This window comes from Schistocerca piceifrons, chromosome 5, assembly GCF_021461385.2.
Source record: "Schistocerca piceifrons isolate TAMUIC-IGC-003096 chromosome 5, iqSchPice1.1, whole genome shotgun sequence".
Taxonomy (NCBI): Eukaryota; Metazoa; Arthropoda; class Insecta; order Orthoptera; family Acrididae; genus Schistocerca; species Schistocerca piceifrons.
In genome coordinates, this window is record NC_060142.1 from 455586578 (window position 1) to 455613726 (window position 27149).

The following is a 27149-nucleotide window of genomic DNA, read 5'->3' on the forward strand; positions in this document are numbered from 1 at the left end:
TTCACACGTGGCTCTGCCTTTGATCGTGTACACCTTCCGGGTTACAGGACTGGAGTAGGTGGTGGTGGGAGGGTGCATGGGACAAATTTTACACCGAGGGCGGTTACAAGGGTAGGAGCCAGAGGGTAGGGAAGGTGGTTTGGGGATTTCATAGGGATGAACTAAGAGGTTACGAAGGTTAGGTGGACAGCGGAAAGACACTCTTGGTGGAGTGGGGAGGATTTCATGAAGGATGGATCTCATTTCAGGGCAGGATTTGAGGAAGTCGTATCCCTGCTGGAGAGCCTCATTCAGAATCTGATCCAGTCCCGGAAAGTATCCTGTCACAAGTGGGGCACTTTTGTGGTTCTTCTGTGTTAGGTTCTGGGTTTGAGAGGATGAGGAAGTGGCTCTGGTTATTTGCTTCTGTACCAGGTTGGGAGGGTAGTTGCGGGATGCGAAAGCTGCTGTCAGGTTGTTGGTGTAATGCTTCAGGGATTCCGGACTGGAGCAGATTCGTTTGCCACGAAGACCTAGTCTGTAGGGAAGGGACCATTTGATGTGGAATGGTTGGCAGCTGTCGTAATGGAGGTACTGTTGCTTGTTGGTGGGTTTGATGTGGACGGACGTGTGAAGCTGGCGATTGGACAGGTGGAGGTCAACATCAAGGAAAGTGGCATGGGATTTGGAGTAGGACCAGGTGAATCTGATGGAACCAAAGGAGTTGAGGTTGGAGAGGAAATTCTGGAGTTCTTCTTCACTGTGAGTCCAGATCATGAAGATGTCATCAATAAATCTGTACCAAACTTTGGGTTGGCAGGCATGGATAACCAAGAAGGCTTCCTCTAAGCGACCCATGAATAGGTTGGCGTACGAAGGGGCCATCCTGGTACCCATGGCTGTTCCCTTTAATTGTTGGTATGTCTGGCCTTCAAAAGTGAAGAAGTTGTGGGTCAGGATGAAGCTGGCTAAGGTAATGAGGAAAGAGGTTTTAGGTGGGGTGGCAGGTGATCGGCGTGAAAGGAAGTGCTCCATCGCAGCGAGGCCCTGGACGTATGGGATATTTGTGTATAAGGAAGTGGCATCAATGGTTACAAGGATGGTTTCTGGGGGTAATGGATTGGGTAAGGATTCCAGGCGTTCGAGAAAGTGGTTTGTGTCTTTGATGAAGGATGGGAGACTGCATGTAATGGGTTGAAGGTGTTGATCTACGTAGGCAGAGATACGTTCTGTGAGGGCTTGGTAACCAGCTACAATGGGGCGGCCGGGATGATTGGGTTTGTGAATTTTAGGAAGAAGGTAGAAGGTAGGGGTGCGGGGTGTCAGTGGGGTCAGGAGGTTGATGGAGTCAGGTGAAAGGTTTTGTAGGGGGCCTAAGGTTCTGAGGATTCCTTAAAGCTCCGCCTGGACATCAGGAATGGGATTACCTTGGCAAACTTTGTATGTGGTGTTGTCTGAAAGCTGACGCAGTCCCTCAGCCACATACTCCCGACGATCAAGTACCATGGTCGTGGAATCTACCAACTGACCTGCCTACACTGTGACGCATTCTATGTGGGAGTGACCAGCAACAAACTGTCCATTCGCATGAATGGACACAGGCAGACAGTGTTTGTTGGTAATGAGGATCACCCTGTGGCTAAAGATGCCTTGGTGCACGGCCAGCACATCTTGGCACAGTGCTACACCGTCCGGGTTATCTGGATACTTCCCACAAAAACCAACCTATCCGAACTCCGGAGATGGGAACTTGCTCTTCAATATATCCTCTCTTCCCTTTATCCACCAGGCCTCAATCTCCGCTAATTTCAAGATGCCGCCACTCATACCTCACCTGTCATTCAACAACATCTTTGCCTCTGCACTTCTGCCTCGACTGACATCTCTGCCCAAACTCTTTGTCTTTAAATATGTCTGCTTGTGTCTGCATATGTGTGGATGGATATGTGTGTGTGTGCGAGTGTATACCCGTCCTTTTTTCCCCCTAAGGTAAGTCTTTCCGCTCCCGGGATTGGAATGACTCCTTACCCTCTCCCTTAAAACCCACAGCCTTTCGACTTTTCCCTCTCCTTCCCTCTTTCCTGATGAGGCAACAGTTTGTTGCGAAAGCTTGAATTTTGTGTGTATGTTTGTGTTTGTTTGTGTGTCTGTCGACCTGCCAGCACTTTCATTGATGATCTTTGTTTTTAGATATATATTTCCTACGTGGAATGTTTCCCTCTATTATGACCTCGTATATATGTTACTTTGTGAATAAAACATGCTGAAAGGCTGTTACAAACAGATACTTTTTAATATGTTTTTAGTTTCACGAAAAATAATTGTGTGATGCACCATTAAAGCTTCCTAACTGCTAGACACCTGTCTCCTACTGTAAAGTGCATGTATCTCCCATTTGCGTGCATTTCAAGTTAATATGAATATATTAAGAAGTTTCACTTTAATTTTAATCTCACTTGTACATTTATTTTAACATCCACCTTAAAAAAATGTATCAGGGAGGTTCAGTTGTTTGCTTAAACTAGTCTTCTGAACATCCATTTCCCCTAATTAGTTTGGCTTATAGATGCTCTACTGCACTTAGTCCAGCAGTCCCCTAACAGCTTATTTCCACAGAAAGAAATGAAATTTTCCTTGCTACATGTGTTTTCAAAGCATAATGTTACACACTAAAAATAATACGGTAATGGTGCAACCCATTTTGGGTAGCATAAGCTATCGATTTTCTAAAGTTACATCAAATAATTTATGACACATTTGTGCATTAATAGCTTAAATAACATAAACATTAAGAGAGGTAGTATGACCACACTATGATTAATTGACAAGTGATTATTACCACTTCTGTTATGACTTATGAATGTGAAATGCTGTACACACAGACATATCAGAAATATTTCTTATGCAACTTTTGAGAATAGATAGCTTGTTGTTGTTGTTGTGGTCTTCAGTCCTGAGACTGGTTTGATGCAGCTCTCCATGCTACTCTATCCTGTGCAAGCTTTTTCATCTCCCAGTACCTACTGCAACCTACATCCTTCTGAATCTGCTTGGTGTATTCATCTCTTGGTCTCCCTCTACGATTTTTACCCTCCACGCTGCCCTCCAATACTAAATTGGTGATCCCTTGATGCCTCAGAACATGTCCTACCAACCGATCCCTTCTTCTGGTCAAGTTGTGCCACAAACTTCTCTTCTCCCCAATCCTATTCAATACTTCCTCATTAGTTATGTGATCTACCCATCTAATCTTCAGCATTCTTCTATAGCACCACATTTCAAAAGCTTCTATTCTCTTCTTGTCCAAACTATTTATCGTCCATGTTTCACTTCCATACATGGCTACACTCCATACGAATACTTTCAGAAATGACTTCCTGACACTTAAATCAATACTGGATGTTAACAAATTTCTCTTCTTCAGAAACGCTTTCCTTGCCATTGCCAGCCTACATTTTATATCCTCTCTACTTCGACCATCATCAGTTATTTTGCTCCCCAAATAGCAAAACTCCTTAACTACTTTAAGTGCCTCATTTCCTAATCTAATTCCCTCAGCATCACCCGACTTAATTAGACTACATTCCATTATCCTTGTTTTGCTTTTGTTGACATTCATCTTATATCCTCCTTTCAAGACACTGTCCATTCCATTCAACTGCTCTTCCAAGTCCTTCGCTGTCTCTGACAGAATTACAATGTCATCGGCGAACCTCAAAGTTTTTATTTCTTCTCCATGAATTTTAATACCTACTCCGAATTTTTCTTTTGTTTCCTTTACTGCTTGCTCAATATACAGATTGAACAACATCAGGGAGAGGCTACAACCCTGTCTTACTCCCTTCCCAACCACTGCTTCCCTTTCATGTCCCTCGACTCTTATAACTGCCATCTGGTTTCTGTACAAATTGTAAATAGCCTTTCGCTCCCTGTATTTTACCCCTGCCACCTTTAGAATTTGAAAGAGAGTATTCCAGTCAACATTGTCAAAAGCTTTCTCTAAGTCTACAAATGCTAGAAACGTAGGTTTGCCTTTCCTTAATCTTTCTTCTAAGATAAGTCGTAAGGTCAGTATTGCCTCACGTTGTAGTGGGACGAAATTAAGCGTCACCCATCCACCAAAGTCAGCCCAGTTTGCAGGTGACTATAAGTTTAATTTAGTTTTGTTTATGTGTTTTCTTATTATTTGTAATAAATGTGAATTATCTAAAAGTTTGTATTTTTTTATGTGTTTCATGTACGGAGAGGTTGGCGCAACGAACGGGGACAGCATCTTCGTTGCCGCGACCAGAGAGGAAATTGCTGGCCGCTATACGTCGCGGGTCGACAGCCAAGGAGCAACAGAAGATCCTGGAACCGAGTTGTTGCGTCGTGCTTCTAAAAATTAAAAATGAAGTTTTATACTCTTTTTGTACAACAATGACATCATATAGATCTTAATCTTATTGAAATATCAGTCACTGTCTGTCAACGCTCAAGTTCACATCTGTATGTGTAGGAAGCTAATAAAATAGTGTATGCTACTAAAGTTGAAACACGTGTCTTGAAGATTTATTTATGAAGAGTTATGTGAACGGATTAATAATATATTTGACAAGATTATTGATTCAGACAGCGTTGGCCGAAACTTTGAATCTAAAAAGTTTATTTAATGTGTGATTCTGATATCGATTAGATCAAGATAACGTGTGTCGATATAATTTTCTGAGGAGAAACAAACGAAATTTAAATTCGAAAAAGTTACAAAAACCAACTGGCCCAAGTGATGTAATTCTTTGCACATGACTCAACGGATGTTTTATAGTTTCGTTCAAGAACCATCCTATGACAATTTAAAAGAATATGAATCATTTTTGAAGTGGGTTGTAACTGACGTAGGTGACGAAGTCTGCACATGGTCATACATATATCAAACGAAAACTAATACGTCGTTACACCACACCGTGGCGACCTTAGAAACAGGACTTGTGTGCAACTAAGGCACACAGGTACGAAACAAAACATCAAGAGTCCTTCGGAAGTCAACGCGAGTTTTCGTGGAGCCTTCACCAGCCAGCGGCGACTTTGTGGGTGTGGGCATCTGACGGAGCCGCAGCCAAGCAGTACGGTCACGCAGTTGTTCCACGAGAAGGCGCATCTGTTGGGCAGCAGCTGAACGCTGCAAACCCCGACAACCTTTTTTCTCCCTAAACTAACAGGCCCAGTACGTCAGCTGCGGAGCGTTCCTCCGGCTGGTATTAGAGGTGTTGCTGAGGGCTTCGCCTGTCTACGGCGGTGCCGGGCGTGGTTGCAGCCAGCGACGTTTCCGGTGTTCGACTCAGCGTCCTGCCGGTTGCGGAAACGGGGTCGCAGCATCTCAGCGGCTGCATCGACGGCTGTTACATCTGCAGCCCATAGCAGCACACTGATCATCGAGAACTACAAATTACAATATTAAGTGTCCGGTGAGTTTGTTTCAAGTTGGAAGTGGAGTGTTGTACATAGGAAGTGTGCTTTTACAGGATTGTTGATTACAAGTCTGCGTGTGTAGATAGTTAATATCTTACAATAATGTCGGGAAGTGAAATGTCAGACGAAGAGCAATCTATGTCCGATAGGAGCATGAGATCCCTTTTTAGGGCGATCGCTAAATTAAAACAATCTAACGGGGATTTTCTAGCTGAATTAAAACAGTCTAACGAAGAATCTACTGCTAGATTAAAACAGTCTAACGAAGAATCTATGGCTAGATTAAAACAGTCTAACGAGGAATCTACTGCTAGATTGAAAGAGGAACTAAAACAGGAATTAAAACAGTCTAACGAGGAATCTACTGCTAGATTAAAACAGGAACTAAAACAAGAATTAAAACAGTCTAACGAGGAATCTACTGCTAGACTTAAAGGGGAGCTAACAAAATCAACAGACAGGTTGCAGGAATATCTTAATGAAACCAGTCGAGAATTAAGTGATAAAATAGAGTCTTCTAAAGTTGAAATGCAGGAAAAATTAGTAGGACTTAGTAATAAGATTGCTGATAATTGTAAAAGGTTAGAAGAACATATCCAGGAATCGCGCGAGGAAAAAGCTCGCATGCGAAACGATATTACTGACTTAACCGAGAGACTAGATAGTGTCAATATCTTAGTTGTAAATGAAATACAGAAAAATAACGATATGTTACGAGATGAATTTTCTATGCGAACAGAAACTGTTCGCAGAGAATTATTGAAATCTATTAAAGAGGTCTCTACCAAACCTGTAGAGATTTCTTTAATAGATAATGTAGAATTAGAGACATTAACTCATCAAGTAGAAAAGGACCATACTGAAATCGAAAACATGAAATTTTTAATTACTGAAATATGCAGTAACCTTGAGACTGCCAAAGATAATAACTTTGATGAAGGTACAGAGCGTTCACATCGTGAGCACAGTGAAGAATCGATATTAGCTAATCGCGTATCCAATACAGAAATGCGGATACAGGAAATTACTAGACGGTTATCGGAATTAGATAATAACGAGAACATTTCAGGTAGCAGAGGTAATAACATAATCAGAGACAACAGTCGCATCGAATTTGCTAGCACGGACGACAACAATATGAATAAAGCAATCACGGCAAGCCAATCCGATGCAACTCCGTCTCTGCAATCTAAACAAAATCCGACTATTTCTTTCGCAGAATGTCTGGATGACATAACGACAAATTCAAATGTAGCAAGTCGATTTCCTGTATTTAAACCAGGAGGCGAACTTCACCCTATAATCTTTATAAAAGCTTTTGAAACATCATTATCTCCTAAATGGAGTAATGAAAAATGCATTCAATTTGTAATAGGACATTTAGAAGCAGAAGCTGCGGAATGGGCAGTACTGCATAGAAATGAATTCAGGGATTGGGATGATTTTGTTAAGCAGTTTAAACAAAATTATTGGTCAAGAGGAAAACAACAACACTTAACTTTAGAGTTGTTAGACCCTCCTCCATATTCTAAACAGTGGGGAGGTTATAGGAATTATTTTGAATGGAATTTAAAGCGTGCTCAGTTAATTGAAGAACCAATTATTGACAGTCATCTAATACGAGTCCTAAGTAGTAGGTTACCGTATTACATAAAGGAAAGAAAAATGTTATTCTACGAATTATACAAAACCTTAATAATGGGGACGAAACAGTTAACACGCGGGGTGTGTGGTTATATTTTAACAAATTGTTGTATTGGAAAGCACAGAGGGAACACCAGAGATGGAAAATCTGCATTCCGAAAACTGTTGTGGACGAGTTAATTACTTATATTCATGAAGGTTACGGGCATTTTGGAATTCATAAATGTATTAAACATCTAATGAAGTATTATTATTTCAAAAATATGTCACGTATTGTGAGAAGTATTATTAGGGCTTGTGAAACCTGTCAAAAGGTTAAAGTTAATAACAAATCTAAGCATTATAAATTATATGCTGTAATTCCTCGAGGTTTGTGGGATCTACTATCATTAGATTTTTTCGGCCCTCTGCCTCGGAGTTCAGGAGGATTAACATATGTGTTTGTCGTAATGGAATGTTGGTCCAAACATGTGAAACTGTATACTTTGAAACGAGCGAATACAGCAAGCGTTATACGCTGCCTCACCCGAAATTACTTTGTTAACTGGGGCATTCCTAAACGACTTATGTCTGACAACGGTAGTGCCTTTATTAGTCAAAGATTTCAAGATATGATAAGACAATATGGAATCAAACATATCTTAATTTCGAAATATCACCCTCAAAGTAATTTAGTAGAAAGAGTCATGAAAGAATTAGGACGATTATGTAGAACTTATTGTGCACATAAACATACTCGGTGGGCCAAACTAATGCCTGAATTCGAAAAGATATTAAATGAATTGCCTCACCTAACGACGGGATTATCACCTATAGAAATTTTAGGCAAACGAATTATAGGTGAGCCTTTACTAGCTGCTTTACCTTGGCCACCAGTAAATGAGATCCAACAATGTATCCCAGACGAAAAAGTTTGCGAACAGATTGTAAAAAATGCCGAACGGAGAATTAAAAGTTATAACCAACAGGCTATAGAACCCTCATTTCAGGTAGGAGATCTTGTGTTAGTACGATCTCATCCTAAAAGTTCTAAGATCGGTAAGGAATGTAGAAAATTCTTCTTGATCTTTGAAGGTCCATATGTTGTACATAAGATTGTACATCCCAAAGCATTACTTCTTATGGAACCTTCATCAGGTGTAATTAAAGGATTATATAGTGTTGATCAAGTGAAACCCTTCATTCCTAAATAAGTTAATATTTAGTATATGTTACACACGGAAGAGCGTTCATAGTTTATTGATGTGAAGTTTTTCGTGATAGTTACGTGTTATTTTAAATAAATGACAGAAAGCTTAAACATGTGTTCTACAATAATCTACTGGTACTTCAAAAAGAGAAAGATAACCAAAAGGGGGATTTATATGGAGGAAATTTTGCTCTTAGGTCTAAAGGAATTTTGCGTATTTTAAATTTACTCGGATAGTAGGAACCAAAGGGGATGGTTAATAGTTTTAGGGACCATGGGCGTCCAGAGCTATATGGCTCACGAGAACATAGCAGAGTGCCTTTAATAGAGGTTTGTAATAGTGTTAATATAGAACACACCAAATGGGGCTCTCTCGCTTGTTTCTCCTAAATAAATGGCCATTACCCAACAAGGTGTCCGAAGGTAAGGAAAGCCGTGCCGAGATTCCAAAGAAAGTTTTGCTTGATTTCTTCTTGACCTCAGGCATAAATAAGGCATTAGGGAAGAGGATGACGTAAAGTAAATAGTACTATTAGTTATTGTGAGAAACTTATTAGTAATATACATTCTTGAAAAGAATAACTCTAGTAAATAAATGAAACTGAAACTAATCTATCACAATTTGAACGCTCTGTCCTAATGTACAACGTTAAAGAACGTACTAAATTAGTATTTATTAGCAACTATTAACTGAAGAGGAGCAATCTCCCTATATTCGGTTACGAATTACCATAAGAGCACAATTAAGAGTAAATGACAAATAGTCACAACGATATCGTATTAAAAGGATTAAATCTATCTAATAGCAAGGACTCTAGGGTATGTAAAATGTGAGGAAAATGTATTAACAGTTAAATATTATATATTGAACAGTTTTAATTCCGGTTGAAACCTGACAAACTGAGCTTGTGGGTGGGGTATGTAGTGGGACGAAATTAAGCGTCACCCATCCACCAAAGTCAGCCCAGTTTGCAGGTGACTATAAGTTTAATTTAGTTTTGTTTATGTGTTTTCTTATTATTTGTAATAAATGTGAATTATCTAAAAGTTTGTATTTTTTTATGTGTTTCATGTACGGAGAGGTCGGCGCAACGAACGGGGACAGCATCTTCGTTGCCGCGACCAGAGAGGAAATTGCTGGCCGCTATACGTCGCGGGTCGACAGCCAAGGAGCAACAGAAGATCCTGGAACCGAGTTGTTGCGTCGTGCTTCTAAAAATTAAAAATGAAGTTTTATACTCTTTTTGTACAACAATGACATCATATAGATCTTAATCTTATTGAAATATCAGTCACTGTCTGTCAACGCTCAAGTTCACATCTGTATGTGTAGGAAGCTAATAAAATAGTGTATGCTACTAAAGTTGAAACACGTGTCTTGAAGATTTATTTATGAAGAGTTATGTGAACGGATTAATAATATATTTGACAAGATTATTGATTCAGACAGCGTTGGCCGAAACTTTGAATCTAAAAAGTTTATTTAATGTGTGATTCTGATATCGATTAGATCAAGATAACGTGTGTCGATATAATTTTCTGAGGAGAAACAAACGAAATTTAAATTCGAAAAAGTTACAAAAACCAACTGGCCCAAGTGATGTAATTCTTTGCACACGACTCAACGGATGTTTTATAGTTTCGTTCAAGAACCATCCTATGACAATTTAAAAGAATATGAATCATTTTTGAAGTGGGTTGTAACTGACGTAGGTGACGAAGTCTGCACATGGTCATACATATATCAAACGAAAACTAATACGTCGTTACACCACAACGTGTTCCAGTGTTTCTACGGAATCCAAACTGATCTTCCCCGAGGTTGGCTTCTACTAGTTTTTCCATTCGTCTGTAGAGAATTCATGTTAGTATTTCAGTGCTCTGTCAAACTCTTCACGCAGTATCGTATCCCCCATTTCATCTTCATCTACATCCTCTTCCATTTCCATAATATTGTCCTCAAGTACATCGCCCTTGTATAGACCCTCTATATACTCCTTCCACCTTTCTGCTTTCCCTTCTTTGCTTAGAACTGGGTTTCCATCCGAGCTCTTGATATTCATACAAGTCGTTCTCTTATCTCCAAAGGTCTCTTTAATTTTCCTGTAGGCAGTATCTATCTTACCCCTAGTGAGACAAGCCTCTACATCCTTACATTTGTCCTCTAGCCATCCCTGCTTAGCCATTTTGCACTTCCTGTCGATCTCATTTTTGAGACGTTTGTATTCCTTTTTGCCTGTTTCACTGACTGCATTTTTATATTTTCTCCTTTCATCAATTAAATTCAATATTTCTTCTGTTACCCAAGGATTTCTACTAGCCCTCGTCTTTTTACCTACTTGATCCTCTGCTGCCTTCACTACTTCATCCCTCAAAGCTACCCATTCTTCTTCTACTGTATTTATTTCCCCCATTCCTGTCAATTGCTCCCTTATGCTCTCCCTGAATCTCTGTACAACCTCTGGTTCTTTTAATTTATCCAGGTCCCATCTTCTTAAATTCCCACCTTTTTGCAGTTTCTTCAGTTTTAATCTACAGGTCATAACCAATAGATTGTGGTCAGAGTCCACATCTGCCCCTGGAAATGTCTTACAATTTAAAACCTGGTTCCTAAATCTCTGTCTTACCATTATATAATCTATCTGATACCTTTTAGTATCTCATGCTACTCAAAACTAGTCAAAAATAAATGTCTCACTAAATAAAACTGGTGGCCACAATTTGCACTCTGTACTACATCACATTTCCTAACTGACAGTGATCATGTATACAGTATTGATATATTTTGTTACAAATTATTAAACTATCCTATCCAATTACCTTGGTTTTAGTTTTTTACAAGATATATTTTCAACTCTTTTATAACACACTATCGAAATACCAATGATTCAACCCACATCAGTCAGGGTTCATGACACAAAACAAATGAGAAATATAACAGCTGACAAACAATGAAAATTTTGGGGGAGCCCCAATCAAGCTACAAAGCTATAAACATAAAACCAATAGAAAATGGGTCCGAAACAGTCTGTCCAATCCATAGTGAGCTCAAACACTGAAGATGAACTCTGGAGAATTCTCTATCTCATGCTTTCTGTCACAGCTGCCAATAAAAACCCATCTATTGTTTGGTACAAAACATGTAACTGGAATGCATTCCGACAGTGGTGACCAGTGAGTGATATTTGAAGTTAGGTGTTGCACTGAAGTTTCAAAGTTTCATTTTTGAGATGCTTACAAGGGAGTAACTGTATGAGATACCATCTCCCCTCTCTCTGCAAACTTCATTGGGGTGAGCTCGTGGCGCTGATGAGATTGACACCAGTATCAATCTGAGTATCATCTTTGAACTAAGCTAAACATTATCTTTGTGCAGTTCTGCCACCCAGTTCTTTGTAAGCCTTACTTGTGTAAAGAGGTGAATAAATGAACTCCTGATTATAAGGTGTTGTTTGATGTAACTGACCCGAGAAACCACCTCACTGGTGACCCAGAGTTGTAACATCTTCCGTTTTCGCCGTTTTACTGTGCCTGCAGCCTCCGCGTCAGTTATTTTTGAGTGTATTACATCGACACAACGTTTGAACAATGGCTTCAGCCCAACACCTAACGCTGGATTTTGTGTGACATGCATCATGTTGCAGGCGATGTACACCTGCCAGGACTGCAACACGATGCCTCTCACTCGATGATTACACCGATTTCGCCGGACGTTTTCGAGCCTGCAACAATAAGCGAGGTTAGGAGTGTGCATGACTCTGGCTGTCAGATGCATTTGTTCCCATCGCATGTGCCCTCCCTCATTGACGGTGCAGTTACCTCTTATGGATCTCTGTGCAGTGCGGGATCAATGCCGATTTATGCAAATGCTTCGTTGGATAACCTACCACTGTCAGGGCAATGGAGTGCCACGCTGCAATCCATGCAGTACCACATGGATTCCTGCCACGTGGCTGGAACTGCTTTGTTCACAGGTCAACCTCCTCACCATCCGACCACGCCTGCGCCTGCCTCGGTTCAGCATCAGTACATGCCTTCCTGCTTCAATACCTTGGCCTGCAAGAGGAACAACAGCTTGTTATCTGTGCCTGACCTCCATTTATGTCCTACTGCTATGCCTCAGTGATTTGTGCCACGACATTCACCTTATCCACACACCATTTTGAGTGGAGTGACTATGAACAGTGAACATTCACACATTCCGCCCAATGTTTGACATCATTTTCCTCACTGTGCTTCAGGACAGCCCGCACCTCCATAGCCTCCCTGCAATACAGGTGGCTCCGACTCTGATAGTATGTCGAGTTTTCCACGGACTGGCATGCGTTTTCAAACTTTGAATTTTTTCTCACCTGTCACCCCCGTGCCAGCTCCAGTCGAGCATCCGCTACCGTTCTTGGCACATCTCAGTGCCTCATCTGCGTCAGTCTTCCACGACACATCAATCTGAACACACCCACAATGCGTTGAACTTCCGAAACTGCAATCAGCACATTACAGTGTCTCACCCACATCGGCCTTCTGCGTCGTGACGGATCGCGCTCAACCACAACGCGTCACCTTCACACTGTCACCCGACCAGCCATCGTCGCCACATGCCCTGGAGACACACTCTCTTGGAATACTGCAGCAACAGCAGCTCGTTTCAGGCAGTGCCCTGACGAATTCAACTCAACCTGTTCTGAACATTCTACAACGCTTGCTGATGCTGCCACCATTCAATCCCGACAGGGCAACAACCTGGTTCAAAATTGTGGATGAAGTGTTCAACCATTTCAAACTCGATGAATCAACCAGATTTCTGTGCCTCATCACCTATCTGCACGACCAGGAGGACTTGATTGCTGACCTGGTCGACGCCCGGGACTCATCTGCCCGGTACACTCTAGCCAAAGAGACAGTTCTACTTCGGCTTACACGCTCAACTCAGGAAGCAATACGGCAAGTGCTCCATGTCGAGCAACTAGGCAACAACAAACCTTCCCAGCTCTGGAGACAGATACGTGCCCTGGTCAGCGCCGATCTATTCTCTGACACAGCTCTCCTCGCCATCTGGTCAGATAAACTATCTCCTCACCTCCGCTCTGCTCTGGCTCAACGGCCTCCTGAACCTGTCGAGCAAAGAATGACGATTGCTGACAAGCTACACGATGAATCACTGCTCCATTTCGCCAGCTACTGCCTACCTGACAAGTCTCAGGTTTAGGGTCATCGCCCTGCAGCTGGACGCGGCTGAGGCCGTACTGTGCCGACTGTTCCGCTCGCCCCGGGAAGCAGTAAACAAGCAACTGGGACGTCACCGGCTCTTCCTGCGGTCACACCCCCTCCTGCATCCGAATGTGCTGTGGCCACCGAACCTTGGCCACTGCCACTGGCAACGAACTTTCTGCAGGAAATGCAACCAAACTACCCGTGCTGTCACTTCCACACACGGTTTGGTGAGGCGGCACGGAACTACAGACCACCCTGCTACTACCCAAACGCCAATCGCAGGTAGGTTCGGGTGCTGCCTCCTGCACACAACATCACAGGCACCCCCTAGTGCTCCATTCTGTCCGTGAACGACCTGATAATTGTGGACGACTTTACAATAAAGACATTTCGTTGGGATACCTTTTCCTAGTGGACACAAGCGCCAATGTTTCACTGCTGCCCACATCCTTAGCGTTGTCGAACATCCGCCCTCATCATACTTCACTGCAAGCTGTAATTCCACTAAACTACAATGCTCGGGTTCAACCTCACACGTCGTCTCACTCTCCCCGAACTGCAAACTCGAGTGGACTTTTTTAGTGTGCGAAATTGACGAACCTATACTAGGCATTGACTTCTTGTGACAGAACAAACTTTCACCGGACCTAGTGCAAAACACTGTGTTTCACCACTCATCCAAGACTCACTTCCCCTGTGCTCCGTCGAGCAACCCACCCCGTGACGCATCGGTCCATGCTCATCTCATCCGTATATGCTTGTCTCTGTCAACGACGTTACAAGAAACCACACATAAGAGCCTTGTCGAGCTTGAAAACATCACTCGCCTACACAAGGAAAACTTCGAGCTCTCTCTCCAGCTCCACAAAACACAGCTCCAGCTCTCCAATGCAGCATAGGAATTACAGACACTACAGCAAGGACAAAGCAAGGTCAGTAAGTGCTCTGAATCTGCTTGCAATCCCAGCAATCGAGCTTCCATGTGTCTACCTCCCGCTACCCCTCGCAACTGTGCTATCAAGACTGCCATAACGTGTACTGACAGTTCCACAGGGCCACACCCTCCTAACATGGCAGCATTTGACACTCGGCTGGACACATGTGTGCATGCGCGACGAGTGTCACGTGTTCCCGAACTGACAGCTCCTACTCCGCCCCTCACGGACAGCACCTCAAACAATGCTACTTCGGCTCCTGCACGCCACAATGCGACCGCCACTGACAACACATACAGTGCACTCGCGCCAAGCGTTTCACCCACGACCGTGCAGCCACAGGCTGTGCCCTCGGACAATGGACTCACTAACGCTTCACGAGCTCTACCGAGCTCACCCGACCACGGTGCCACTGTTTCAGGCCGGCGGCCATCTTGTCACGTTGACTCCTGGGACACTTCGCCGCCTCGGCTCCCATTGGATCCGCCGAGTGGCTAGTGGCTCCGAACACCACGACCACTCGTCGCCTGCCCCAACCGCCAAACTACCTCCCATGTCATCCGCAACATTTCCGTCATCACCAACGGCACGGTTCACACAGAAGCTTTACCTCACGCCAGGCCCCCCGATCTCCAGTAAACGACGTCGACTTTGTCCCGAGTGCCTCTCCGAGTTTAAAAAGCAGATTTCTGAACTTCTAAGCTACGGCGTCATTGAACCCTCAGCCAGCAGCTGGTCTATGCCCATTCATATGACTCCCAAGAAAGACGGGTCCTCACGCACGTGCAGAGACTACTGTCGACTAAACGCACGAACAATTTTGGACACCTACCCCATACCCAACATTGCCGACTTTACCAGTTCCCTCACAGGTGCGACCACGTTCTCTGTCATTTATTGCAAACGGGCCTACCACCAGATCCCCATGGCTTCTGAAGACATTGAGAAGACATTCTTGTGTTCAGCTCCTCCATCGAAGACAACATTCGACATGTGCAAACTGTTATGAACACTCTCGCGGCGGCAGGCATCGAGACCAACCAGGACAAACTGCAGCTACATCAACCCGCTGTAACTTTTCTTTGTTTTCGGGTCTCTGCCGACGGCATTTCACCGCCCCCTGACAAAGTACAAACAATACTAAACCTACCCACACCTTCGTCCTTCAAAGAGCTCTGGCGCTTTCTGGGGATGGTTAATTATTATCGCCGTCATCTACCTCAGGCTGCAGAGATTCAGGCTCCACTGACGGATGCCTTGGCAGGCACCAAGAGTTCTGGATCTCGGCCCGTTCCATGGACCGCTGCCATGACTGCCTCTTTCACTGCCCTCAAAAATCTTCTTGCCGAGGCCTGCACCATCGCGCATCCTCATCCCAATGCACAGCTTTTCATCACCACAGACGTGAGCGAAACTGCCATCGGTGCTGTCCTTAGCCAGTCGACGGCCAAACTTCGCCTCTGCAGTTCTTCTCGCGCAAGCTCACCAATGCACAATTGAAATATTCCGCGTTTGACTGGGAGTTGCTCGCGGTCTATGAAGCGATCAAGCATTTTAAGACTGTCGTTGAGGGACGCCCTTTCTATGTTTTAACAGACCGCAAACCCCTAGCTGCGGCCATTTCAGACCCGCCAGCTGACCCGCCTCCTCATCGTTTCAGATACGTGGACTTCATATCTCAGTTCATCACCGATGTCAGACACATAAAGGGTGCTGACAATATAGTTGCTGATTTCCTTTCACGAGTCGAAGCAGTTCATTTGCTGTTAGACCTCTCTGAACTGCCTAACCTTCAACCCGCCGACGAGGACACGAAAAACCTGATTTCAGACTCTACCTCTTCACTACACTTCGTCCACACCACCTTCCCTGGCATTTCTGGTGAGATCTGGTGCGATGACAGTACGGGCACGTTATGCCACCTCATTCCAACCATGCTCTGTCGAGCTGTCTTCAACGCACTGCATAATTTAGCCCACCCCGTTATTTGTGCGTCCGCCTGCCTTGTAGCGGAGTGCTTTGTGTGGAGAAATGTCAACGAGGACTGCTAGCAATGGGAACGCTCCTGCGTCGTGTGCCAACGCTGCAAAATACACAAGCACACTTCACCCCCCCTCAGCGCCCTTTCGATCACTCCTGGGCGTTTCCAGCATATTCATATTGGCATTTTCGGCCCTCTCCCCTCCTCTAACGGCTTTCGTTATGCTATCTCGTCTATCGACCGAACAACTCTCTTTGTCGAGGCTGTCCCTCTCTCCAATATCACGGCAGAAACTGTTGCTCGAGCTTTCGTCGAGTCATGGGTATCGCGTTTCAGATGTCCAGCTATCATCACGACTGACCAGGGCAGACAATTTGAGTTGGCCCTGTTCAACGAGATTTGTCACATTTGCGGCATCTGGCGCATCCATACCACAGCATATCACCTGCAAAGTAATGGGCTAGTTGAGTGCTGGCACCACACTTTCAAGGCAGCTCTTCGATGCCACGACTCTCTTTGGATGGAGGCTCTTCCCCTTGTGCTACTCAGCATTCATGAAATCTATAAGGAAGACCTCAAAGGCACAATAGCTGAGTTCATATACAGCAAGAACATTGTCCTCCCTGGCGAACTTGTGAGCCCTTCCACTTCTCTCCCTCAGTCTGACTTACCTTCCTTCGTGGACCTCGTCAGACACCACTTTATCAACCTCCACATCCCTCCGCCCGCCAGCCATTCCTGCCCTAAGTTTCACGTCCCGAAATCTCTGGACAATTGCAAGTACGTGTTGCTCCGAGATGAGACTGTCCATGCTCACCCTACAACCTCCATACACCGGCCCATACCGAGTTCTCCGGCGCTCAGCCAACACCTATAACATCCAGATAAAAGATTCAGCTGTTACAGTTTCTCTTAACAGACTTAAGCTTGCTCATGTCGAGCCTGCTTCTACCCCCCTTCAGGCCACGACCACGCCACTCACTGTTGTGGCTCACGACACTCCAACCACTCCCTCTGGGTCGGACTTCCACACTCAATCAAGTGACCTCCAGCTCCATTCATTGAGCTCTCCTCCGACCTCGCTCCCTACTCCGGTGTCATGCACTCTGTCGAGTGACCCCGTGCTCCCCACGTCGAGCTTACCTACGATCACGCCCTCACCACCAGCCCCTTTGCCAGTCCTTTCAACCTCTCCCCCTTCACCTGCCTCGCCCTGTCGAGGTTTCTCACGCCCCCCCCCCCCCCCCCCCCCCCGTCATCTTGAATGTGCCCTCGAGGTGTTTGCGTTGTGCCTGTTCCTCCGGACATAATCCATGACATCTCTGTAATACTATGCGACGACACACTGTTCGTCATATGTTTCCCTTCATCCGGTGCTCATGACACAACCTCTGCCGTTCCCTGCCTCCTAGCAAAATGTGTTCCTCTATCGCCTGACATCGACCTGGACATGCTTCGTGTGTTCACCACACCCACCAGAGACATCGTCATCGTCACTCTGTTCCACCCGCAAATCGCTGGCCTCCCTGTTGTTGCACGACCAGCACACCCAGTACGACGCCCAGCGTACTTCAACGACTTCCGGGTTCGGTGGCTGAACATTCCTTCAAGACATCTACCGACACAACACCTCACGACGCTGTCGAGCTGACCATGGTCCGGCTCCCGCGGACAACCCCTGCCGACGCCATAGTCACCCCCCCCCCCCCCCCCGGCCTCTCAAGAGTGTTGTTTGGTGTAACTGACCTGAGCAACCACCTCAAACTAATTATAGGTAACACTGACCATATACCTGGTGTACTGGTGTGAAATGAGCGTTAAGATACAAATGTGTCGATAGGGAACATTTGTTGTAAATGAGCCTTAATTTTTTTTTTTTTGTTGGTATGACATCTGTCAAAGATATTTAGTATACATCAAGTCATGGAACAAACTACATCATATGTTTTCATTGTGTCAACAATGTCAAATTTTGTACCAGAAAGTGATGATTTGCAGAAAACATTAATTTTTTGTTTTCATTTGAAAAAAGTGCTTGTTGAGGCATATGGTGATCATGCTCTATCAGAAGCAACATGCAAAAGATGGTTTCAATGGTTCAGAAATAATGATTTTGATGTAAGAAATGAAGAATGTGTAAGACCACCAAAAAAGTTCGAAGACGCTGAATTGCAAGCAATATTGGTTGAATATGATACTTTGAGTCAGAATCAAATGGCAGCAATGCTAAATGTTGCACAACAAACAATTTCTGACCGTTCGAAAGCTATGGGAAAGATCCAAAAGTGTGGAAAATGGGTTCCACATGAATTGAATGAAAGACAGATGAGAAACTGAAAAACCATTTGTCAAATTTTGCTTCAAAGACATGAAAGAAAATCATTTTTGCATCAAATTGTTACTGGCAATGAAAAATGGATTTATTTTAAGAATCCTAAACGAGAAAAATCATGGGTTAATCTAGGACAACCATCAACATCGACCACAAAACCAGATCGATTTGGCAAGAAGACAATTCTCTGTGTTTGGTGGGATCAGAAAGGTGTGGTGTATCATGAGCTTCTGAAACACAGGGAAACTGAATACTAATCGCTACAGACAACAAATGATCAATTTGATCTATGCATTGATCGAAAAAAGACCAGAATGGGCCAGAAGACATGGCAAAGTAATTTTTTTACACGACAATGCACCAGCACACAAAGCAAAACTGGTTCACGATACAATCAAAACACTTGGCTGGGAGCTGCTACCACACCCGCCATATTCACCAGACTTGGCCCCTTCCGACAACCATTTGTTTTCATCAATGGGACACGCATTGGCTGAGGAACACTTCGATTCCTATGAAGAAGTCGAAAATTGGGTGTCTGACTGGTTTGCTTCAAAAGACGAACATTTCTATTGGCAAGGTGTCCACAAATTGCCAGAAAGGTGGTCAAAATGTATAGAAAGCAATGGTCAGTAATTTGAATAAAATGTTTTTACCTTTCAACTCAAAATTAGTGTTTCATTTTCACAAAAAAATGCTCATTTCATACTGGTACACCTGGTACTTGTGATGGCATTCCACCTGGTCTCAATGTCATGAACAGAATTTTAATCAAAAGAGATAAACAATGGCATTTAGTTATTATATATAAGAAAATTACTCATATAGAGGTGTCATAGGTGTCACTCCTATAAAGGTGGCACGTGGCGTGGGCCATGCCCATGCCCCTCCCCCCCCCCTCCCCCCCAACCCCCCTTCCCCTTATTAGCTGTGCCACTGGGCTGAATTGACACCAACACTTATTTTGATTAGATTTGTATTTATGTCTTAAAGTTACTCAGAAACTGTTTAACTCAGGTGGCTACAATACAGACATAAAAACACGAGATAATACGATAACTCAGCTACATTTATACATAGGTTTCCTTCATTTCTTTCATGCAGTTGACTGCAATACGTAATACATGTACCTAAAAAAATGTTGATTATTGACATGTGTACGTATCTACAGAAAAATTATTTTTTCATTATAAACTTCTTCATAAATTTCTGCAATACATAACTCATCACTCACCCTTTACTACATCTATATCTATGATCTGCAAACCATCATGAGATGCATGGCAGAACGTATGTCCTATTGTACCAGTTATTAGGATTTCTTCCTGTTTTATTCACATATTGAGTGCAGGAAGAGTAATTGTTTGAATGCCTCTGTGCATGCAGTAATTATTGTAATCTTATTCACGATCCCTGTGTGAGCAGTATGTGGGGGGCACTTGCTACCACCAGAGTAATCATTTAATGCTGGTTCTTGAAACTTCATTAATATGTTTTCTCAGGATAGTTTAGGTCTATCTTCAAGAGTCTTCCAGTTGAGTTCCTTCATTATCTCTGTGATACTCTCCCATGGATTAAACAAACCTGTGACCATTTGTGCTGCTCTTCTCTGTATACCTGCAATATCCCCTGTTATTCCTATCTGATATGGGTCCCCACATTTGAGCAATATTCTAGAACTGGCCACATGAGTGATTTGTAAGCAATCTCCTTTGTAAATTGATTGCAGTTTCCCAACATTTTACAAATAAACTGAAGTCTACCACCTGCTTTATTCATGACTGAAACTATGTGATCATTCCATTTCATATCCCTACAAAGTGTCACATCCAGATATTTGTGTGAGTTGGGTGATTCCAACAGTGACTTATTGCTGTTATATTCATAGGATACTACATTTTTTTCATTTTATGAAGTGAAAAATTTTAGATTTCTAAACATTTAAAGCAAGTTGCCAATATCTGCACCACTTTGAATCTCATCAGGTTCTGACAAATTTTTCAGCTACTTTCAGATAGTACTTCATTATAGATAAATGCACCACCTGCAAAAAGCCTGATTTTACTATTAATACTGTCTGTAAGGTCATTCATATACAACATGAACCAAAAGGGTTCCAAGACAGTTCGCTGGAGTTCACCCGAAGTTAATTCATCTGATGATGACTCTCCATCCAAAATAACATATTGCATCATCCCTACCAAAAAGTCCCCAATCCAGTAACAAAGTTTTCTTGATACCCCAGGTGATCATACTTTTGAAAACAAGCATAGGTGTAGTACTGAGTCAAATGCTTTTCCAAAATCAAGAAATACAACGTCTACCTGGTTGCCGTCATACAAAGCTTTCAGTATGTCAGTGCAAGTCTGGTTTCACATGACTGATGTTTTCAAAATCCATGCTGGTTGGTATTGAGGAGCATACTGTTTAAGATACCTCATTATGTTTGAGCTCAGAATGTGTTCTAATATTCCACAACAAATTGATGTCCAGGATACTGGAAAGTAGTTTGTGGATCACTTCTACTATCCTTTTTGCAGACGGGTGTGGCCTATGCCTTTTTCAAAGAACTGAGCATGGTTTTTCATTTGAAGGCTCTACAATAAATTATAGTTAGAAGAGGGGCTAAGTCAACCACAAACTCAGTGTAGAATCTGACAGGGATTCTGCTGGGTCCTGGCACTTTGTTCAGTTTTAATGATTTCAACTGTTTCTCAACACCATTGACACAAATATTTATTTCATTCATCTTTTCAGTGGTACAAGGATTAAACTGGGGTAATTCTTCTGGTTGTTCCTTTGTAAAGGAACATTTGAAAACAGAGTTAAACATTTCAGCTTTTGCTTCATTACTTTCAAATTCAATTCCTGTCTCATTTACTAAGGACAGGACACTAACTTTGTGCTACTAACAGCCCTTACATATCACCAGTTTTTCCTTGGGTTCTGTGAAAGATCACTTGACAGTATTCTGCTATGGAAGTCATTGAAATCATCAGGCATTGCTCTCTTGACAGCCAAATGCATTTCATTCAGCATCTCTCTATCAATAACCCTACACTTGATTTTACACTTATCATGCAGTAATCTCTGTTTCTTTAGAAGTTTCTTTAAGTGAGTATATACCATGGAGGTTTCCTTCCATTGTGAACTGTTCTACTGGGTACATATCTGTTCAGTGCATGGTCAACTACTCTTTTAAACCTGAACCAGAGTTCCTCTACATGTTCCTGCCCTGTGCTGAAAGTTTCAAGTTACTCATTGAGATGTGACACTATTGATTTTGTATCTGGTTTACTGAGGATATATATCTTTCTGCTTTTTTTAGTTATCTTTTGTTCTTTGGTAATCATTGTTGCCACTACAGCATCATGATCACTGCTACCAGTTTTGATGTCAACATTCTCAGAGAGGTCAGGTCTATTGTGCCATTAGATCTGGTATATTTCCATCATGAATGGGGTTCTTAACTATCTGTTCTAGGCAGTTTTCAGAGAAGGCAATTAGTAAAATTTCACAGGATGTCTTATCATGCCCACCATTAACAAAACTGTGACCCTTACAATTAATTGTTGGATGATTGATGATAACAGTATGATTGGGGTACTTACATACAAGTGAATGGAGGTTTTCTCTAATGTATTTGGTTACATCAGGAGATGAATCAGTGGGCAATAGAAAGATCCAGTTATCCATTTTATGCCCGTCCCTGATATTTGCCCCAACCACTGTCACATTTAGCTTCAATTACAATATTTTGCCACTTGGTGGTGCATGTAGCCTCTTCAGATGCATGAGCATATATGAGTCGGAGGTCATGTTGCTTTACTTTGCTGGCTATTTGTGTGGTGTATTTATGCTCATTTTATTTTATTTTAATACTATGGTGAAGATTACGCTTGCATTAATGCTCTGAGAATTGTCACTATCAACAAAATAATATCTGCAGTAATTATATATCTCGAAGCAAATGTGTGATGCCCTTGAACAGCGTTGGAACTAGAAAGTTAGTACCTATCAAGAAAAAAATAATAGCCTATATTTTGCTGTTTATATTGATAAAGTGAATGAAAAATTGAGATCTAGTTATTACACATATTCATTTTCTTTGTTCAGGTTGTACTGTGCCTAGCCAACAAGCTGAACATGGATTAGAGGCTAAGACTTTGAATACTTGTATATATTGTAATGACATTTTTTTGATAGACTGAAACTAGATGATAACAATGGAATCTTTAGATTTAGAAAAAATAACTACAGAAGAAATTCACGAACTTGTTGCATGTGTAACATGCACAAAAAAAAAAAACAGTCACCAAAAAACAATTAACTGTACAAACAAGTGCACATTCAAGAAAATATATCTTGAACCACCAAATGTCACATGGTGTAGTTACCTCCCGCCTCTCGAGCAAAATTTAGAAACTCCTGTCATGTATTTCAAAAGGTTTACTACCTGTATTCAAATCAACTTCTATGCTCATCAAAAAGATGAAGAGGTACTCAACAGTATGGAGGTCAAAATTGAACAGCTTCTAGGAATTTTACTCTAAATGGTGCAATGTTACGAGAATTTCTGTGTAAATTCTAGAACCACTCAGCCTTCTACCATCTTGAACACACAATATTTTAGATGTGAGTATATTAATATTCTGAGTTAACGGGTGGAGTGACGATCGTCGGATCCTGAGTTGTTTTCGGTGTTTCTTCCAAAAATAGTTTTCTTACACCAAATTTGTTTAAAATCTTAAACTGTTCTATCATCTATTCCTAACATCTTAAACTATTCTATAATTATAGTGCTTAGAAAACTGGATATGACTACAAAATAAAGAAAACTTAAGAGAATCACAGAATAAGAAAGGAAGTGATATCGGCATAAAATAAAATGAATAGAGTATTATATTTATGGATAATATAATATGAGGTGAATAATTAAACAACTGTGATGCCATAGTGTATAAATTTTCTATTTTGTATAGTGTATTTTATATCTTTTATGAGATGTGATGTAAATGGGAGGGTTTGTATAGGTTTTGAAAAGGGTGGGTATTGTAAATAAAAGTGTGGTTTATTGGAGAAAGTAAATCAAGGCTAACACAAAACACACATCACGCCTTACAGACAACCCTTACAAACGAGTGTACCTGATTCTTCACTATTTGCCTTTTCCATAGGGTTGCTAAGATTTCCTTCGGGAACCTCAAAGGTGAAGGTGGGAATATCCGTTCTGTAGGAAACGGTTTAACACCAAACCTTCTCCGGCATCTCAATCCAATACCTGAGGGGTAGGGATCCTGAGGAAGGGGATGGGAAGGGTTTCCTGTCTTTGGGGCTATCTTCTTTCTCTTTTTAGATCTTAGCAACCATATCTATTTTTTTTCCTTTCTTACTTCTCATTTGTGGACCTATCTATTTTTTCCCTCTTTCCATATTCACAAACTTCTATCACTGAAGTCCTTACTTGTTTCCTTGGTTTCTAATAACCTACATCTTATCTTTAGATAAGAAGGCCAATGAATCAGACTACACAAACACGCATATGCATACACACAAAAATACATTTCGACACAAAAACTGAAATTACAGACAAAAATAGCCTGTCACAGTGTGAGAATTGCCAGATATTGTAGGGGAAAGAGTATGTGTACACAGGGAAGTATGCACACATATATATATAAACTATGACCATTCCACATCACATACATATATATGAACTATGACAGTTCTACAACATCATTTTTTTATTTTTACACACATACACACACACACACACACACACACACACACACACACACACACAAACACACACACACACACATACGAAGAGGTGTATTTAAAGAAAGAATAGTGGCAAAGTGCTCATGTGCAAAGAGGGAGACAAAAGCATGTGAGTTGTGGGATAACTATAAAGCAGTAATGGGCAGGAGATAGAAAAGGAAGAGACATGAGCAAAGAAAGGAAAAGAAAGCAGGAGTGGTATTAGTCATGCTGATCATAAGGAAATGCCAGTTTAATAAATACTCTGATGAATTGTAGGATAGTGGGACTTGAATAGTACATATAGACACAGTATCTACTAAGAGTATAGAAGTTGAGAAGTAGAGGAGGACTCTAGGGAGTAAATGAAGCAGTAAAAAGTGAATGCAAAGAGTAAAATAGATTTTTATTTTTACCAGAGAATACTTAATTATAGTATACATAGGAATGTATACTAAGGTAATGAACCAGGAGGCCTACTCAGAAAGGATAAAGGGGGCATATGCGGCATTTGCTAAGTATATAGGACGACCTGTGCCCTAAAAAACAGGGATGTTTTATAAGGAACATACTTACCAGAATGGAAAGAGGAAGTGATCTCATAAGGTCAGCCCACAAGAAAGGTATAGGCACTGATCCTAGGAGAAGAGAACAGTATCATTACAAAAGACACAAATCTTAAACGGATTATTCTGGAAAGTTTGAATTCCATGCACAACTAGCATTGTTACGTTTCATGTAACTTTAAACCGCTCCAGGCAAATGCTGGGATGGTTCCTTTGAAAGGACATGGAAAACTTCCTTCCTCATCTTTCCCTAATCCTATTAGACCAATGACCTCGCTGTCTGGTCTCCTTCCCCAAAAACAACACAACTGGACATGGTGCTTAAGCCAACTTTCTCTATATGTAAATTATTTTGTTTCTGATGTTTTGAGACACGACAGACTTACTAAACAGTATGTGAAGAGTGGGATTTGTAAAATGTCTGAAGTACAAATATACGTTGTTAGTTGAAGAAAATGAAATTGGTATGTTTACTTATTTTTATAAGCTGAAAGAGTCTTAAGAGATTCCTGTACCTAGCAGCATATTTCAGAGAAGAAGTGAAAGAGAGTTTGCAGCAGCAGGCTAGCCAGCAGGGAAGGTCGGCTGAGCATCTCACGTAAGTCATCTCATAAAAGAAGTGGAAGTTTGGGTATCTACTTTGCACTTAAATCAACGTCCAAAGATGTTAGAGTACTTGGTTCATGACTAGCACTAAGTCCATGTTTGCTACAATTTGTGGTCTATATAATGACTGGTTATGAATGTTCTTATTAGACATGCCCTAGGTACAAAATTAATCCTCAAACTGATAAGTACAGTGACATTTCACTCACTGGTGACACATTTAACAAGAGGATTCATATCCTCAGTGACTAAATCCTAGATTACTATTAACATTACATAAAAGAACACACTAGACACAGCCTCAGTTGTATGATATTTCTGATCTGCGTCAAAAACTTGATAGTGGCAGCCCCGCTCCCCATCTCTACCTCTTCAAGCATTTGAGATAGGACATTAAAAATAAAATTTAAAAAATCAGTTTTTCAAAAATATGTTCATTTTGTAGTGTACATCTTTCTAAAGAGTTTGATATACAAAATATGTTGTTGTTGGGGTCTTCAGTCCAGAGATTGGTTTGATGCAGCTCTCCATGCCACTCTATCCTATGCAATCTTCTTCATCTCCCAGTATCTACTGCAACCTACATCCTTCTGAATCCTTAGCGTATTCATCTCTTGGTCTCCCTCTATGATTTCTACCCACCATGCTGCCCTCCAGTACTAAACTGGTGATCCCTGGATGCGTCAGAACATGTCCTACCAACTGATCCCTTCTTCTAGTCAAGTTGTGCCACAAATTTCTCTTCTCCCCAATTCTATTCACTGCCTCCTCATTAGTTATGTGATCTACCCATCTAATCATCAGCATTCTTCTGTAGCACCACATTTCGAAAGCTTCTATTCTCTTCTTGTCTAAACTTCCATACATGGCTACACTCCATATAAATACTTTCAGAAACGACTAACTGACAAATATATACATGATGTTAACAAATTTTTCTTCTTCAGAAAAGCTTTCCTTGCCATTGCCTGTCTACATTTTATATCCTCTCTACTTCAACCATTATCAGTTATTTTGCTCCCCAAATAGCAAAACTCATTTACTGCATTAAGTGTCTCATTTCCTAATCTAATTCCCTTAGCATCACCCAATTTAATTTGTCTACATTCCATTATCCTCATTTTGCTTTTGTTGATGTTCATCTTACATCCTCCTTTCAAGACACTGTCCATTCCATTCAACTGCTCCTTCAGGTCCTTTGCTGTCCCTGACAGAATTACTATGTCATTGGCGAACCTCAAGGATTTTTTATTTCTTCTCCATGGATTTTATTTCCTACTCAGAATTTTTCTTTTGTTTCCTTTACTGCTTGCTCAATATACAGATTGAAATAACTTCAGGGATAGGCTGCAACCCTGTCTCACTCCCTTCCCAACCACTGCTTCCCTTTCATGCCCCTTGACTCTTATAACTGCTATTTGTTTTCTGTACAAATTGTAAATAGCCTTTCTCTCACTGTATTTTACCCCTGCCACCTTAAGAATTTGATAGAGTATTC